Genomic DNA, 20,314 nt, shown 5'->3' on the forward strand with positions numbered 1-20,314 from the left:
TTGTAATAATTCACTATTATTACATATTCTTAAATTTTGATATGTAACAGAAAAAAAAGATTGAATACTTGGGCACCTAGTCAAAATGTTTTTTAAAACGTGTTTAATTATTTCAAAACTAGTTGAAATTTAGTTTAAAATGGATGTTTTTCAGAACTTTGACCAGGCTGGGACGCAAAGGCAAAAAAGTTTAAGATCAGTGTCAGCCCAGCGCGGGCACTGGCGCAGGGCTCTGGCTGCGACTTCCCTCATGTCAGCGTTGGCCGCCACTGATCCAGCCTGCTCAGAGCTGTCTCCTCTGTCCTCGCCCTTTTCACCTCGCGGCAGTTCCTTTGAACTTCCTCAGGGAAGAGCTCTTACTGGTTCTGATAACTCTCACTGCTCTTATGAGCTAAGCTTTTGCACCAACTGAACAGCTGGCCAACCTAAAAATTGTTGCCTTTGCCCTCATATACTCACTCTTGGTCTGTCAGCTTTGGATGAAGCAGTGGGGTTCTTAGGATGAACCCATTGCCAACTAAATGAAACTTATGTCAGGAAACTGGCCAGGTGGATCAAGCAGAAAGTGTGGCAGGAGGTGGAGGAGTAGCTGGCCTCTGGCAAAAAATGGCCATGCCTACGCTTGACTCTGGTCAGCAAAAATCCTGCAAGTCACTCCTATCTCCTCAACAAAACTAGGGCAGCTTCAGATGTGGGAATCAACAGTGAGACAATTGTGAAACCAGCTTCAATTTCAGAGGAGGAATTGTTGAATTTAATCAATAAATTGAATAATGATGGTAATGTAGATGGCCTCCTTCTTCACCTGTCTCTTCCAGGGCACATTGATGAGAGAAAGATCTGCAATGCTGTTTTTCCAGATAAGGATGTTGATGGCTTTCATGTAATAAATGTAGGGCGAATATATCTGGACCAGTATTCCATGTACCAGCTACTCCGTGCGGTGTGTGGGAAATAATTAAGCAAACTGGCATTCCAACTCTAGGGAAGAATGCGGTTTGGCTGGAAGGTCAAAAAATCTTGGAATGCCCATTGCAATGTCACTGCACACAGATGGGGTGCATGAACGTCACAGAGGTGATCCCGCTGTTGTAATATCTCATTGATATACCCCCAAAGAGCAGTTGAGGAAATACACAATTCTTGCAGATATTGTAATATCTGTTGCAGTCATTCCAAATCTGATCACAGCAAAAGGAGCAATAGTCATTGATGTGGGAATAGATACAGTTCAAGATCCTGTAACTGCTAAACCTAAGTTGGTTGAAAATGTGGATTTTAAAGGAGTTAGGCAAAAAGCCAATTATATCACTCCAGTTTCTGGAGGTGTTGGCCCTATGACAGTGGCAATGCTAATGAAGAATACCATAATTGCTGCCAAAGAAAAGTGCTGAGGCTTGAAGAATGGAAAGTGCTGAAGTCTAAAGAGCTTGGAGTAGCCACTAACTAACTGTTGTGACTTCTGTATCACCAACAGCACTCCAAGTCAGCTTAGGAAGCAAAGCAAGCCAAGAGAAATGCGATATGTTTTTATTTATTCTACTGAAATGGTTTAAAATGATGCTTTGCATTTATTGAAAGCTTTCATGGGTGTATATGCATGTAGCTCTGCAGTACCTCACCAGGAAGAATTCCAGTATCATACAGGGTCATGAGATCTAGCCAAGAGCAAGCCATTAACCTTGTGACTAACATGGGAGACATTGTTATATTGAGAATGAATGCTTAACTTTGTCAAGCCACCTCTGTTAAAAATTTGCCTTTTCTAGGATTGCACTTCTCGAGTGCTATTCCTATAAGCGTTGATAATCATTTTAGGTAGCAAACTTTTTGAGTTCAACTCATCAAACCAAAGGAAAAATTAGGGAAAAGATGAAAAATAAAAAAATGGTAGTAATTGAGTAGAAAAAAAAAAAAGAACTAATCTATATATGTATTGACTGGTAACCAGATCTATCTAAGTAGAACTGAATTGGCTAGGAAAAAAATAAAAACTGCATGTTAATCATTTTCCTAAGTTGTCTTTTTGAGGTTTAGTCAGTCATTGGGAAAATCTTAAGGATTGTTCCCTGCTTTTGGTCCTCACTTTGTGTATGTTACCATTCAGTAAGATCTCCCCACTTTAGTTTTCTAGGATTTAAAGGCTTATTTTATAAATTATTCATGTGTATTGTCATACTTGGCTTTTGCTATATAGTTTAACTTCATTGTTAAAGTTTTGTATTGTTAGGGAATATCTGTATAGCTTCTTTGGTGTATCTTAAAATCTGTTTTTGGAAAAAGAAAAAAAAAACTTGTTTTCATAATCATTTCGGCAGCTTGGATAAGTATGCAAGTTACTTTTCCACCAAAGAAGTTTTAGCAGCTGCCTGCTTTTCTGTGATGTATCCTGTTGACTTTTCCAAAATATTTTTAAGAGTTTGAGTTAATATTGAATTTAATCAGACTTTCTGATTAAAGGTTATTTTTTCTTTTCTATTAAAACACATCTGTCTGCTGTGGTATGAAAAAAAGAGAAATCACTGTAAGTTGTTAATAAGGTGAAGATGCCTATGATATACTTTCAAGTAAACTAAAAAAAAACAATCTCTTTTTGCATTTACAAAGAAAGCAATAAAATGGCAAACCATATATTATCAATTGGCATTGTATTATTCAGAGTACAAGAAAGACTAAAATCTGAAATATTTTAAAGTAATTTTAACAACAAATGTTCAAGACTATATACATGAGCAATGAAAATATATTTTAAAATTACAGCATTCTAGATATTTGCTTTTTGTTTACTACTCATAATTAAACAGTCATCATCAGAAGAATTTCCTTATTCCAATGATGCTGCCATCACTTAAAATCGATTTTGAATTGCCTTCAAAAGGTATCTAGAAGAAGCATAAAAAAGCATCCGGGCTGGTCTGGGTGCAATGGTATTTACAACTAACTGATCACAACCAGTTTCAGATTTATTTGTTCCTTTTCCACAACCACTGCTTCACTTGACTAGCCTTTAAAAAAATCATCCCAATTATTTCGTTACAGTTGACCTGTGAACCATGTAGGTTTAAACTGCACAGGTCCACTTATACATGGACTTTCTTCTATCTCTGCTACCCCAAGACCTCAAGACCAACCCTTCCTCTTCCTGTTCCTCCTTAGCCTACTCAATATGAAGACAATGAAGATGAAGAATTATGTGATGATTCACTTCCACTTAATGGATAGTAAATATATTTTCCCTTTCTTGTGATTTTCTTAATAACATTTTATTTTCTCTAGTTTTTTAATTGTAAAAATACAAAACAAAATACATATACAAAATACATGTTAATTGACTTTACATTATCAGTAAGACTTCTAGTCAAAGTAGGTTATTAGTAGCTAAGTTTTGGGAAAGATTTTTAACAATGTAGGGGATCAGCCCTAACCCTCTTGTTGTTCAAGAGTCAACTGTACAAAAAACATAATTAATCACCACCATTATTTATAAACTTTGTTTTGAATGTCACTCTAATTTTAGAGCAGATGTAATTTTGGAATTAGTGAAAGATTTCCTACCACCGAAGGTATTAAAAAAGAAAAGATGAATACCTCCAATACATTCTAAAAGAATAATTTCAAAAATATTTTTAATCAACATATATAGCATATATATTATGTGTAGTGTGTGTATATATAGTACATATATATGTATACATATGTTGGAAGAGAAAAACTATCATTTACATGTAAACTATGAGGTATTACCTTCTGCTTAGAATGTAAAAAGTCACAAGAAAATGTCATTCCCATCGTAACAACAGTAACCAGCCAGACATTATGTAAAGTCACGGTTTGAAACAAATTTATGAGAGTGCTAAGAACGAGGGATTAAACCTAATGACTTAAAATCCAAAAAAGTTATACACTTCTCTTTGGAGTGGAGAAATCTAACAGTTTCTGTCATTTTTGGTGAATCAGTGGAAAAGGGAGAAAGCTGTCAGAAAAATGGGAAATGAGAAAATTGATGAATGTTTAAGGAATTTTTATTGATCAAGTGTGGGATGGCATGATGATTTGGAGTCCCCAGAACAGAGAGTATGCCACTTGCCAACACATTTTCAGAGGCATTCACAGAGTACTCATGAGAAATATTGGACTGGGGTAGGAATGTTAAGAGAAACCTCCAAATGTTTGAACTTCACACCCAGTACAAGGTAGCAGGCAGTTACCTTTGGTGGAAGAGGGTCAGGAATACTGGAAGAGACTTGCTGCACTGAGACACAGTGTGCAGGATCTCATGAAATCTAAGGGCAAGGCATAAGAACGAAGATAAACCCTCTGGGCTTTACACTGAGTAAGAGACTGTGATGACCTGTTGCTAAGAGAAGAGCAGGAAAGCTAAGATAAACTCTCCTATGAGATGCAAGTGTAGGGGGATTGCTGGAGTCTTCAGGCAACACAAAATCCTGAAAGAAATTCTCTAGGTACTCAGGGCCCCCACTGATGCAATGGTTGATTTTGGTGGAGACTAAGGCAGGATAGGTAATAAGTATCCCTCTGAGATTCAGACAAGCAGGGATTGAGAAAGACTAAAGGCAAAACAAAAAAATGGAAACAAATCCTTCAGATGCTGAGGTCCCAAATCTAGCTAAAATGAAGGCACAAATCCAATTCCCAAATTATTTGCAGCCTGTGGTAAAATAAATCTAACTAAAGAAACTTTCATATGCATTTATCAAAACATCAATCAAAATGGCAGAGTAGGTGGTACCAGCCTTCATTCACCTACAAAGTAACAAATACAGACAGCTAGCCACAAACCAAAACATCCCAGAGAAGTCTGAAAGGCCCACTAAAGAGTCTGTGGCAAAAGAGTGGAGCAAAAATATTGGGAATATGCACATAGAAAAGATTGCTGGTGAAATTAGCATACTTGAGATGTCAGGAGAGAGCAAGGAACAAATAAGAAAGACAAAGGTTGTTGCTATCAGCTGCATGGCAGGAACCATTGAGTTTCCTAACAGTCTGCTCCATAGGGGACACTGGCTACTTTTGCTAATGAGGCAACAAACAGCCGTTTTTGTCCAGGAACCCCAGAAAGGGAGATGTGTCTACACACTTCTCTACCACCCGAGAAGCTGAAACCTCTCCCAACCATACAAGTGCCCTGCCCATAAGTCATATTGAGCTAGTTAGCACTCTGGGACCCAGAGTCAAACTATTTCTGCCCATAGTTTCATTCCAGGTACTGGCTTAGATACCATAGAGATCTTGTCTCTACCTTGACTTCAGAGCCACTTTAACGCTGCATAAGCCTATGCTCCCTTGCTTAACTCTATGACTGCTGCACAAGCACCCGCACATCACATGCTGTTACTGACAGGGGAGCAGGGGTCCCTGAGCCTTAGATACCTGTGCCATTATCATTCTGGATTCCAGAACCATAGTCCCTCCAGGCATGATCATGCTTCAGGCCTCAACTTCATGGCTACTCCATGAGCACCATGATCAGACACCAGTGCCACTGCCAACTTGAGTGGGACTGCAAAGTAGACCCAGTGTCAAGAGGGATCTCTTCAGCCACTACTTCCCCAGTGAGAGAAAAAAAAGATTGGGAGTACCTTAGCAGCCTTCACCATCAAACACTGCAATGACTTTCACTGCTGCTATGGATATCCACAGTATTGGCCGCTGAAGATGCCTGTAACCTTCATCAATATTGACCTCAGCAGACAGGTGTGTTGAGGTGAATACATAGTTTTGATCTCATTGGTGACAAACCACTGCACCCCACCCAGAAATGGCCTCAGATCCCCCTATAGGGAGAGATCTTTCCACAGAAAAAAAATAGCATATAAAGTCAGGAAGAGGGAAATACTCCACCAAATCTGCAGACATCAATAGAAGGCAAGAAGAACCAAAACAACCAAGGAGACATAACACCATCAAAAGAACACAATTTTTCAGTAATTGCCCCAATGAAGATGTATGAACCCCAAATGTAGATATTCAAACTTCTCTAACAAATAATTCAAAACTATTATTTTAAGGAAATTCCATAAACTTCAAGAAAATACAGAGAAATAATACAATAAAATTTAAAAAAAAGAAAGACCAAAATGAAAAATCTATCAGAGATTGAAATTGTAAAACAAAACGAACAGAAATTCTGAAGCTGAACATCACAATGAATGAAATGAAACATGCAATAGACATCAACACCAGAATAATTCACCATGATCAAACAATAAATGTGATATTACACATTAACAGAATAAAGGACAAAAATCATATGATCATCTCAATAAGTGCAGAAGAGGCACAAACAGAATTCAACATCCTGTCATCATAAAACTCCCAACAAATGAGATATATAGAAGAAATGTACCTCAACACAATAAAGACCATATATGAGATGCCCACAGCTAATATCATACTCAATGGTGAAAAATTGAAAGTTTTTCCTCTAAGATCAGAAATAAGGCAAGAATGTTCATTATTGACACTTCTGTTCCATATAGTACCAGAATTTATAGACCGAACAAGCTAGACAAAAGAAAAATATAAAGGCATCCAAGTCAGAAAGAAAAAAGTTAAATTATTTCTGTTTATAGATTACATTATATATAGAAAACCCTAAAGACTCCACCAAAAAAACTGTTAAAACTAATAAATTCAATAAAGTTGCAGAATACAAAATCAACATACAGAAATCAGTAATGCTCCCATACATTAACAAAAAGTTGTAAATAAAAAAATCAAAAAAATAATTCCATTAATTATAGTCACCAAATAAATAAAATACTTAGGGATATATTCACCTAAGAAGGTGAAGGTGAAAGATCTGTACACAGAAAACTATAAAACACTAATGAAGAAAATTGAACAATGCACAAATAAATAAAAAGATATCCCATGTTCATGGATTGGAAGAATTAATGTTTTTTAAATGCTCATTCCACCCAAAGTGATCTACAGATTCAAAAAAAACCCTATACAAATTCCAATGACATTTTTCATAGAAATAGAAAAAATAATCCTAAAATTTATATGAAACCACAAAAGACTGAATAGCCAAAGCAATATTGAGCAAAAAGAACAAAGCAGGAGGCATCACACTACCTTATTTCAAAATCTACTACAGAAATATAGTAATTAAAACAGCATGGTACTGGCATAAAAATAGACACCTTGACCAATGAAGCAGAATAGAGAGCCCGGGAATAAATCTGCATATTTATTGTCAATTTTTGGCAAAGAGGTCAAGAACTCACAATGGGGAAGAGTTTCTTCAATAAAGAGTGAATTTTCACATGCAGAAAAATGAAAGTAGACCATCATCTCAAAGCACATACAAAAATTGATCTAGGCCAGGCACGGTGGCTCAAGCCTGTAATCCCAGCACTTTGGGAGGCCAAGATGGACGGATCACGAGGTCAGAAGATCGAGATCATCCTGGCTAAGACGGTGAAACCCTGTCTCTACTAAAAAATACAAAAAACTAGCCGGGTGAGGTGGCAGGCGTCTGTAGTCCCAGCTACTTGGGAGACTGAGGCAGGAGAATGGCATAAACCCGGGAGATGGAGCTTGCAGTGAGCTGAGATCCGGCCACTGCACTCCAGCCTGGGCGACAGAGCGAGATTCCGTCTCAAAAAATAAAAATAAAAAATAAAAAAATAAACAAAAATTGATCTAAAATGGATTAAAGACAAATGTAATACCAAAAACTATAATACTACCAGGAAAAAAAAGGAGGGAAAGCTCCAAGGCAATTATCTAGGCAAGGACTTTTTAAAATATGGCCCCAAAGCACAGGCAACAAGAAGATAAATAGAATTCCACCAGTTTCACCAAGTGAAAAACTTCTGCAAAACAAACAAAGAAAGTCAACAGAGTAAAGAGACAAACTATGGGATGGGAGAAAATATCTGAACACCGTAGATCTCATAAGGAGTTAATATCCAAAAGATATAAAATAGTAAGAAAACAAATAACCTGACTTGAAACTGAGCAGAAAAAACTGAATTGACATTTCTCAAAAGAAGACATACAGATGGCTAATGGGTGTATAAAAAAATGCTCAGCACCACTAATCAGAGAAATGCAAATAGAACCACAGTGAGCGATCATCTCACACCTGTTAGAATGGTTACTATCAAAAAGAAAAAACATAACAAATGCAGGTAAGGATGGAGAGAAAAGATGTTGTTTTGTATGTTGTTGGTTGGAATGTAAATTAGCACAGTCATTATGAAAAATAGTATGGAGTTTCCTTAAAAATATAAAAATAGAACTACCATATGATCCAGGAATCCTGCTACTGGATCTGTATCCAAAGGATATGAAATCAGTATGTCCAAGAGATATTTGCACTCCCTTATTTATTGCAGGATTATTTACAACAGCCAAGATGTGAAATCATCCTAAGTGTCCATCAACAGACAAATGAATTTTTAAAAATTCTATATGTATATACAATGGAATATTATTCCATTCTTTAAAAAGAAGGAAATCGTATTATTTGCGATAACGTGGATGAACCTGGAGTACATTATATTAAGTGAAATAAGCCAAATACAGAAAGACAAATACTGCATGATCTCACTTACATGTGGAATCTAAAAAAGTCAAATTTATAAAAACAAAGAATAAAATGGTGGTTACCAGAAGATGATGGGATTGGGGAGATGTTGGTCAAAGGACACAAAATTTCAGTTAGACAAGAGGAATGAGTTCAAGAGCTCTATTGTACTCATGTTTACTACAATTAATAACAATTTATTGTATACATAAAAATTGTTGGCTGGGCACGGTGGCTCACACCTGTAATCCAAGCACTTTAGGAGGCCAAGGCGGGCGGATCTCGAGGTCAGGATATAGAGACCATCCTGGCTACGGTGAAATCCCGTCTCTACTAAAAGTACAAAAAATTAGCGGGGCGTGGTGGCAGGCACCTGTAGTCCCAGTACTCGGGAGGCTGAAGCAGGAGGTTGGCGTGAACCCAGGAGGCAGAGTTTGCAGTGAGCCGAGATCGCACCACACCGCTGCACTCCAGCCTTTGTGACAGAGCGAGACTCCATCTCAAAAAAAAAGAAAAAAAAATTGCTAACTGACCAAATTTAAGAATTCTTAACATAAAAATAAGTATGTGAGATAATGTATACATTAAATAGCTTGATTTAGCCATTCTACAATGCATACGTATATTAAAACATCTTATTGTGTCCCATAAACATACATAATTTTACTCATCGATTTAAAAGTACATAAAATTTTAAGAAGAAACAAGCCCAGCTCCAACTAAATTATGGACTAGATTAACTCATATCTCCATGTTAGTTGTCTGAAAAAGAAATGATGGGCCTTTTCTGAGTGTAAATATATTTACTTTAGTGTATTGTTCTATTATATACAATATCAAATTTCCAATATAAAAACGAGGTATGGAAGAAAGAAGAAAATGTGACCCATTGTCAAGAAAGGAAAAAGTCAACAAATCTTAACCCAAAGATGGCCCTCGTGTTAAAATTATCAAAGAGGGACTTTAAAATATGATAAATATATTAAAGGATCTAGTAGAAAAGGTGTACACGTAGGAAATTTTATCATAAAATTGAAAACAATGAAAAAGAACCAGATGAAGATCCTAGAAATGACAAATGAAATAATAAGTACAGAATTATGCTGATGGAATCATTATGGTAAATATTCAGCATACGAATAATCAGAGCAAGGATTATTAGAATTACTATTAATATAGTTAATATAATTATAATATAATTATACTTATATAATTATAGAAATCATATTATGTAAGTATAATATATTGTTATAATATAATTATAAATAATTATAATTATTCAGCATGCTAATAATCAGAGGAAGGAATCAATGAATTTGTAGAAAACATAAATAATTCAGACTAAAACACAAATAGAAAAAAACTATAAAGGAAAAGAGTAAAGACATCCAAACTGTTATAGATTATCAAGTAAGTTATCATATGTGTAGTTGGAGTCCCAGAACAAGAAAATAGAACAGACCAGAAAAAATATTGAAAGAAATAATGGATGGTAATTTTCCAAAACTGATGAAAGACATCAACCACAGATCTTAGAAGTTAATGAAATCTAGTAATAGTAAAATACAAAGAAAACCATACCTCACTACGTCATGGTGAGAGCCCTACAATATAAAAATCATTAGAAAATATTGAAATCAAAGAAGAAAAGGCCAGGCAGGGGGGCTTACACTTGTAATCCCAGCACTTTGGGAGGCTGAGGAAGGCAGATCACCTGAGGTCAGGAGTTCGAGACCAGCCTGGCCAATATGGTGAAACCTAGTCTCTACTAAAAATACAGAAAGTAGTCATTTGTGGTGGTGCACGCCTGTAATCCCAGCAACTTGGGAAGCTGAGACAGGAGAATCACTTGGACCAGAGAGGTGAAAGTTGCAGTGGGCTGAGATCTTGCCACTGCACTCCAGCCTGGGTGGAGACTCTGTCTCAAAAAGAAAAAAGAAAAAGAAAGAAGAAGAAGGAGAAGGAGAAGGAGAAGGAGAAGGAGAAAGAAGAAGAAGAAGAAGAAGGAGGAGGAGGAGGAGGAGGAGGAGGAGGAGGAGGAGGAGGAGGAGGAGGAGGAGGAAGAGGAAGAGGAAGAGGAAGAGGAAGAGGAAGAGGAAGAAGAAGAAGAAGAAGAAGAAGAAGAAGAAGAAGAAGAAGAAGAAGAAGAAGAAGAAGAAGAAGAAGAAGAAAACAAATATTCCATACAAGGAAAAACATTGACAGCTGACATATCAGAAAAAAAATTGAAAGAAACAAAACAATGAAATATCATCTTTAAATTGCTGGGGGAAAACTGTTAGTCTGTAAATCTATATCCAGCCAAAAAAATCTGTTAAAATGAAGTCAAAATAAAGGCATTTTGGAAGCAGATGAAAACTGAAAGAATTTACTTCATCTCCAGCAGACCTGCACTATAAGAAATATCACTCACTCACTAATGCTCTTTAATTTTTTTCAGTCATTTTCTCTCTGTGTTTCTTTGGATATAAAATATATTTGTTGCATCTTCAAGTTCAACAATCATTTCTTTCTACAGCCTCTAATCTGTCATTAATCACATCCAGTGTATTTTTCATTTCAAGCATTGTAATTTATATGTCCAGAAGCCCAATTTGGGCCATTTTGCTGTCTTCTATGTTTCTACTTAATGTGTCCAATCCTTACTCCAGCTTCTTGAACATAGGGTGTATAGTTATAGTCCTTGTCTAATAATTATATCTTCTGTATTACATCTGGATTGGTTTTTATTATTGATAGGTTTTCTCCTGCTTATAGATTATAATCTTTCTTTGTATGACAGTGATTTTTAACTGAATGAATCACACTATGAATTTTATCTTGTTAAATCTTGTATATTTTTATAATCCTATAAATATTCTTAAACTTTGATCTGGGATAGAAAAACTTTCATCCATTCTGGTCTTCCTTGTAGGCATCATTAGGAAGAACCAGAGCAGTATTGAGTCTAGAGTTGATTTTGCTACTACCGAGGCAAACCACTTCTGAGAACTTTCTGCGTGAATTATGAAATTTCCCATGCTGGTTGGCACCATGTGTAAGCCCCAGGTACTATTTCCTCTAATTCTTTCTGGTGGTTCTTTCTTCATCCTTGGGTAGTTTTCTCCCACTCATGCATTGATCAGCAGTCAGCTGAAAACTCAAGGGAGACTCTGAAGATCTCCGGAACTGACTCACTCTCTATGCAACACTCTCTTTTGCGATACTCTGTCTACTCTGCCCTATGAACTCTAACTCCTGTGGCCTCCTCAGACCCCTAGTTTTATCTTCTCAACTTTAGAGAGACTGCCAGGCTTTGTCTGGGTTTTATCTCCTTTTGCTATGACCTAGAAGCTCTGGGGTAATCACAGGTCTCATCACATGTTTCACATCTCTTAAGGAATCACTATTACTTGATGTTTGAAGTCCTGAAAATCATTTCATAAATATTGTTCAGTTTTTTGTTTTTTATATGGAAGGTAAATCTGATCCCTCCAAATTTACCCTTCGTCTTCACTGGAAACAGAAATCTTTGTATCTTCCTTTTTTAAATATACTAAATCTATGTAATCTATACATAATGATTGAAATCCTGATGTTTCCTTTTAGACCAGTTCCAATATCTTTCCGGATTCTATAAGATATCAAATTTAGAATATAATATAAATAAAAAGTATGAACTTTGTGAATAGGCAAAACTATAAGCAGAAGCTTAGAGATGTGTGAAAGAACATTGACTGTACAAATGTACTCATCCATTTACCTACTTTCTTTAGCCCTTTTAAAATTCTTCTCTGACACTACTTTCCTTTAGGATCAGACATTCCTGCATTCCCTGTGATCACCTTTTACTCTGGAAAGGGAGTGACATAGAGCAACTAAAAACTCTTTTAGATGCCAAATATTTTGCAAATTTTTGAATTATAGTTTTTCTAAATACTGTAGCCTTACCTACTTTCTCTAGAATTCCTCTAGAAGTGAAGAAACAGAAACACACATTGTCTATCAGTTTCATATTAAGCTAGTGTCTGTGTTTTAGCTTTCAGCAGAAAATGTTAAGAATTTAATTAGCAACTGTAATTAATTTCTGAAGTCTCCCTTTTTGATATCCCCCCTTCACTTTAGCCAAACGTGTATGTCACGATCAACAATTTGAAGAGATTTAAATAAAAAGTAATATCTTGTTTTCCTGAAAAGCACACTAAAAAAATAGGTAACAAAAGGCAACACGAGTAATTTACAAATATTTCTGTTTGCAAATTTGAAGCCAGATCACTAGCTGGTGTTCAAATAGCTGTAAGTTATTTTACTATAAATTCAGAATGGAGGGATTGGCCAGCTGTAGATGATGCATTATGATTATATGATTCAGTGCTATAGTCAGGGGTGCTGCTTTGAGGAGACTGGTTATACAGCTCTGACGGCAAAGCAACTTAATTGAAAATTCATATTTCAAATTGCATAACAATGAAGTAGAAAAAGGAGAATTGCATAACTTTCCTAATAGAACTTTTATTGTTTCTATCACTTACTATAAACAACAAATATTAATAGGAGCATCTCATAAAGCTTTTACTCTTTAAAATATTTCAAGTTTGCCATTTACTTTCAAAGTAAAAATAATAATATAAGTTTTAAATATTTCCTTAAATATTTTTTATTCAAATGAGAAGACTATGTGGTAAATTTAGGCATTTCTTCCTCTGTAGTATTCAAAAAAAATTGTAGGAACTGAAAAATATTTGACTTTTATATTGAAGAACCTGATGGAATGTTACAACTCTGAAATTCTATACTTTATTTTCTTTTTAGCCATATTCTGTAATTAATCTCAACACTTTGAAGGGCCAACTGGTCTGTCAGTAAATGTTTCAGATTTGAATTTAATAACCTTGAATCCAGAATGCTAGTTTACTTATTCAGAGATTTCAAACTTTTCTTCAGCTTTGACACATGAAATGTAACATGTAAGACAAGGCATCTGCATTATCTAGGCTTGCCAACTATGATTCCAATTGACAGGCAAGTGAAATAAAGTGACTTCATCATGAAATTAAACTTAATCTTTCTCCAACTTATTTAAAATAAATCATCACAGTGGTAGGAAATAACTTGATGTATGGCAGTCTCTAAGTATTCATATGCAAAGCAGGCTGTCCCAGAGGTAATTAGAACAGAAGATAATTGCAGTTCATTAAATCAATTAAAAAATAAAATACTGCAAGAGCAAGAGGAAAGAAATGTGGTAGTTTAATATACCTAATCTGGAATTCAAGCAGGATAAGGGTGGCATGATATATGTTCGTGTTACATAATGTTCATTTGTTCACTTTTTTTCTTACTCTTGCTTGAGTTCACTCTCTGACACATCAACCTCTCCTGCTTACAGTGTGGTTACAAGGACTAGGGTTGAAGGTGAGAAAGAGGACTAAGCAGATGGAAGGTACCTGGAGCCAACACATGCGGACTATATTCCATGAAGGAGCAAGTATTATGAGCCACTAGCTTGCTAATAACCTCCTGAGCAGCTTCAGCCAAAGACACATGGGGTCGGAATGAATGTCAACAACGAATAGCCTATTTAAGAACATCATAACTGTCTTGAATATTTTATGCCTCATGAATGTTGAGTGCTTACTTGCTTCTACCACTGGTTTTATCTATGCCTGTCTCACTAACTACATGATTACTCTCTCTACTTAGTTTTGTCTAAGAAAGATTGTTATTAAATAATACAGAAAATATACATAAACATCATTTGCAAAATAACCATAATTATTAACACCTCACTGGTGCTTTTATTTTAAAAACGTTTCTTGACCACCTGTTATGTACCAGTAATTCCTTCAGGTGTTTGAGATACAGCAATGAGTAAAAAAACTAACATCCTTACCCTCTGGAAGCTTATATTTTAGTAGGAGCAACATAGTTAAGAAATACTTATTCAGTTTGTGTGTGCATAGGTATGGAAATGTGCATATACATACACATATGAGTACGTGTGAATGGCCATATATGTGTGTGTGTGTGTGTTGCACATACTTAAATATTTAATTAGCCTTGCCTTACTACTACAAAACCATAAGTCTGAGGTCTAGAAGTATTGAGTATTGAAGTGAATGATGTATTAAATTGTATTTTCCTAATGTGCTGTGTTCCAGCAGCAATAGAATACCTCAGTTTGAGCACTGGCTCTGCCACTACCTGTGTGTCTATGGACAAGTCACATGTTGTGTATACAGTTGCTCTGAAGATCTAATGAGATAATATAGGAAATGGGTAAACTAGAAAATTATGCACGAATATAAATGAGTTTCTATATTATTACCCCATTTGTGAAGGAGGTACTAGTGATACTTATATATTTTTGTCACTGAATGTTCCCATGGCTTCAAACTAGTAAATTAGTAGACTTTTAAACTTTTCACTTTATTGTCTGGGCTTAAGTTTCTATATCTTTCTATGCCAAAGCTACAGGTTGGTTTCTTTGCTCTTCAATAAAAATATGAGACCATATGGAAGTGAGGGTGGGGAAAGTCAAATAAGGAAAATGCATCATTTAGCTTCATTAAGTCCCATTTTTGTTTTATACCAATAGCCACCACCAAAGTTAGAAGACACATTCTTATCAACCTTATATTCACTTTACCTTCTCAACTTTCACTGTCTTGCCCAATTTCCCCACATTCTCCTATCATCTTCCTACTTAAACCCCCTAAGCATATTGCGCCCAATGTTGAAGGTTTTTAGCCACCTTAGGGTTTGCTTCCTTCATTATATGAAAAGGCATAACCCTGTTATTGCCACATAAATGAGGACAAGGAAAGAAGTACTATTTTGCTCTATTAGCATTCATTTTGTGGCACTAGACTTCAAATTAAGAGAGTTATAAGCTTTCACATTCATTCAAGGTATTCTACAATTATTTGCTATTTTGATTAGAAACATTAAGCTACATTAGCTGTTTTTCCAGTCAGAACAAATACTCGCTGTTTGTGGATAAGCCAACTGATGATTGTCCTTTGTTGAAAGCAAAATATAAAAATATGTTTTGTATCATCTTCAATTTTTCTTTTTTTTAATGTAAGTCATTATATTCAGACAAAGAAAAGTAATTGTTCTAAGAGTGAACTTTTGAATTGCTATTTTTAACTTATTTCAATGGCAATAATGTCCTTAGATTATGCTGGTAAATACATTATGGAAAACAACATACCTGATGAGTTAGCATCTTTGATAAAAACAGTAATGATGTGGAGAAAGATGTAACCCAAAGCTTCATCATATGAGTAATGGTTAAAGAATCTATGGATAATTCTTCCAAAGAAAAGATTATATGGCTTGGAATCAGCTTTTGTTAGTACATAGAAGACAAATGTGATTTACTCTATGTTGTCTCAAAAGACACAATTAGTACTGATATGTGGAAATCATAAGGAAGGAACTTGCAACTCAAAAAAGGAAGATAATTTTGAATACATAGTCACCAAATAGTAAAGTATCTTAATAAAGCATAAGCTACAGAAAGCACAATAAGAAATAGAAATATCACTAGCAATTAGGTACTTAATACTTCACTCTAATTCAAAGATCAAGAAAACAAAAATACTGGTCTACACAGTTACAATCTATCAACTTATTACTAATGACTACTTTCTACCTTTTTTAGTAAATAGATTGATTTCTAATTTAATAATATATAAATCATTCTACTATAAAGACACATGCATGCTTATGTTTATTGAGGCACTATTCACAATAGCAAAGACTTGGAACCAACCCAAATGCTCATCAATGATAGAATGGATAAAGAAAATGTGCCACATATATACAATGAAATACTATGCAGCCATAAAAAAGGATGAGGTCATGTCCTTTGTAGGGACATGGATGAAGCTGGAAACCATCATTCTCAGTAAATAACACAGGAACGGAAAACCGGACACCACATGTTCTCACTTATAAGTGGGAGTTGAACAATGAAACACAGGGACACAGGGAGGGGAACATCACACACCAGGGTCTGTAAGGGGGTAGGGGTAGGGGAGGGATAGCATTAGAAGAAATATATCTAATGTAGATAACGGGTTGATGGGTGCAGCAAAAACCATGGCACATATATATCTATGTAACAAACCTGCAAGTTCTCTACATGTATCCCAGAACTTAAAGTATTTTATATATATATATATGTATATATATAGTTTTCACACAAAAGGGAAAAGGGAAAAGCACACATGCCCCAGGATTGACTACTGCGGCTCAGAAATACATAGTTTAACTCTTCAAGGAGAGATCCAAATGTCTAGATAGGTGTTTGAAATCTTATTACCACCCACCCACACCCTAGACAACCAATGATCTACTTCCTGTTCCTATAAACTTGCCTGTATTGGACATTTCCTATGTAAAACTAAATAGTATGTGGTCCTTTGTGACTGGCTTCTTAGCATAATATTTTCAAGACTTTTCCATGTTGTAGCATATGTCACTAGTCTTTTTCTTTTTTTGCCAAATAATATTCCAGTGAATAAATATACAATAGTTGTATTTATCCATTTATCAGATGATGGAATTTGGGTTGTTTCCTTTTTAGCTATTATGAATAATGCTGCTATGAACATTCATATACAAATTTTTATATGCATATATGTTTTCATTTCTCTTAGGTATATAGCTAGGAGTGGAATTGCTGGGTCATATGGTAACCCTATGTTTAACATTTTGAGTAACTGCTAAACTGTTCTTCAAAGTGACTGCATCAATTACACTTCCAGCAGCACATCTTTACTAACATGTGTTATTATCTTCTATTTATTATAGTCATTCCAGTGGGTGCAAAATGGTATCTCGTTGTGGTTTTGATTTGCTTTGTTTAATGACTAATGATGTTGAATCTTTCTACATGCTTATTGGCCATTTGTATATCTTCTTTGAAGAAATGCTTGTTCATATTATTTACCCATTTTTAATTGGATTATTTGTGTTTTATTTTTGATATATAATAGTTCTTGATATAGTTAGATACAATTATCTTATTACTGATATCATTTGCAAAAAAAATTCTCCCATTCTGTGGATTGTCATGACATATTCTATTGGGTTTGAAATCCTCTAAAAAGATTTCCTTAACTTCATTCCATTAAAAACAAATCCTTAAATACATTCTGTGAAAAGGGAATTCCAGGGTAAAATAATTATGAGAAATGCCTCACACTAAATCTTCAATTCACATTCCATATCAGCATATTAAAAGTTCTAAGAAGTCTTGTGTAAGCTGTCTTAACTTTGTTTAACTCACTAAGAATTAATGTTTTGATTTAGTATTCAAGAAAGTCCCTATGCTTTAGAATATACTTTAGAAAATGCTACTGAAAGTCAAATCTGATAAAAAATATATATATATAAAAGTTAAAATAACTGTTTATCAGGTCATACATTCTGTCTTCTTGTATGTAACAATAGTACCACCTTCTGGAAATCTAAAGATAGCACTACCATATTTTTCAGAATTTAAGAATAGTCTTCATTAATTATGGCAACATTTGACAAATGAGCTAGGCCTTTGTGCTTCTACATTCTCTTAAATCAAAACAAGACAAAACAAATAAAAAGCCCTGACCTTTTGCCATCATTAATATATATTTTCTAGAAACAAATAGCATAGGAACAATATAACTATTGGCAAATGTATTGGTATAAAAATTTTAAAAAATATTTTAGAGAGCAAAATCGTGGGACTGTGCTTATTAAATTAGTCAAATAGACAACTTATTTTCTCTCTCACTCTTGCATTGTCCTTAAATAAGATACAGAAAAGCAGTACGAAGAAGATAGAGTTTAGAAGATGACCTACAATGTAGTTTTGTGTAAAACTGACAGAGCTACTCATGGCAAGCAGAAAACTTAAAATATTCTGGCAAATTTCTATTTTTAATTAAAATTTACTATATCGTTATGAAAAGTAAGATCCCTGATAGTCCGCCTGAATGACTTTATCAGACATACTGATAGATTTGTATATCCCTTCTTAAATATATACATCGTGGTTTTCTATTTTTTTCCTGCAAAATAGTTATATTTCAGAAGCAAAATTAGAAAAAGCTATTCAACCTCTTATTTCTATAATGAAAATGTTTCATAGTGATGTGGATGCATTTTAATATATTTAATACACCTAATGTGATATGGGCAAGGCCCTCTCCAAAGACATCGCTCCCAAAGTCTATGAAAGGAGGTGGGGTGTGAGAAGGCATTTTCACCTTCACTGGTACCCACACCCCTCATTCCACAGTCCCTGGGGCTCTTCTTTTTTCCAGAGAGGAATCTCTCCTCTCTGGCCTTGCCTCCATCCTTCCATCCTACCAGGCCCTTCACCCTTGCAGAAGGCATTCATGTGATACTGTGTAGTTTGTGGGTTCCTCGCACTTTGAAGTGTAGTTCCACAAGATCTGGCTCTGATAAACCTCATCTGTGTAGCATTCTCCCTCGGGTGTCCCACCATGGCCTACATGCTGCTTGGTCTAGTCAGGCGGTTCCCACCACCGGTTCCCTGGCACTGCCACCTTCATATCTCTAGTAGATTTTCTTTTTCTTTTTTTTTTTTTTTCAACTTTGCTTTTAGGTTCAAGGGTACAGGTGCAGGATATGCAGGTTTGCTACATAGGTAAATGTGTGCCACGGTTGTTTACTGCACAGATCATCCCATCACCCAGGCATTAAGCCCAGCATCCATTAGCGATTCTTCCTGATGCTTTCCCTTCCCCCAACAGATGCCCAATGTGTGGTGTTCCCCCAACCCATGTCATGTGTTCTCATCAATCAGCTCCCACTTAAAAGTGAGAACAAGGCCGGGTGTGGTGGCTCATGCCTATAATCCCAGCACTTTGGGAGGCTAAGGCGGCATATCACGAGGTCAGGAGATGGAGTCCATCCTGGCCAACATGGTGAAACCCCATCTCTACTAAAATACAAAAAATAGCTGGGCATGGTGATACATGCCTGTAGTCCCAGATACTCGGGAGGCTGAGGCAGGGAAATCACTTGAACCCAGTAGGCGGAGGTTGCAGTGAGCCAAGATTGTGCCACTGCGCTCTAGCCTGGTGACAGAGCAAGACTCCATCTCAAAATAAAATATAATAATAAGTGAGAACTTGTGGTGATTGATTTTCTGTTCCTGCCTTAGTTTGCTGAGGATAATGGCTTTCAACTACATCCATGTCCCTATGAAGGACATGATCTAATTCTTTTTTATGGCTACATAGTATTCCATGGTGTATATGTTCCACATTTTCTTTAGCCAGTCTATCATTAATGGGCATGTAGGTTGATTCCACGACTTTGCTATTGTAAATAGAGCTACACTAACAAACCCGTGCATGTATCTTTATAACAGCATGATTTATATTCCTTTGGATATATACCCAGTAATGGAATTGCTGGGTCAAATGCTATTTCTGCTTCTAGATCTTTGAGATAATCGCTACACTGTCTTCTGCAATGGTTGAACATTACACTCTCACCAACAGTGTTAAAGTGTTCCCTTTTCTCCACAGCATCTTTTGTTTTTTGACTTTTTAATAATAGCAATTCCAATTGGCATGAGATGGTATCTCATTGTGGTTTTGATTTGCATTTCTCTAATGATCAGTGATGTTGAGCTTTTTTTCATGTTTGTTGGTCACTTGTATGTCTTCTTTTGAGAAGTGTCTGTTCATATCTTTTGCCCGCTTTTTAATGGAGCTGTTTGCTTTTTTTCTCATAAATTTATTTAAG

At 35.6% G+C, this 20,314-nt stretch overlaps 1 pseudogene; it reads left to right on the forward strand.

Annotated features, from left to right (window-relative positions):
• The first annotated feature begins 250 nt into the window (after window positions 1-250).
• Window positions 251-1,450, forward strand: LOC103215196 (bifunctional methylenetetrahydrofolate dehydrogenase/cyclohydrolase, mitochondrial-like; annotated as a pseudogene).
• The last annotated feature ends 18,864 nt before the right edge of the window (window positions 1,451-20,314 follow it).

Source organism: Chlorocebus sabaeus, chromosome 4, assembly GCF_047675955.1.
Source record: "Chlorocebus sabaeus isolate Y175 chromosome 4, mChlSab1.0.hap1, whole genome shotgun sequence".
In the NCBI taxonomy this organism is placed as follows: domain Eukaryota; kingdom Metazoa; phylum Chordata; class Mammalia; order Primates; family Cercopithecidae; genus Chlorocebus; species Chlorocebus sabaeus.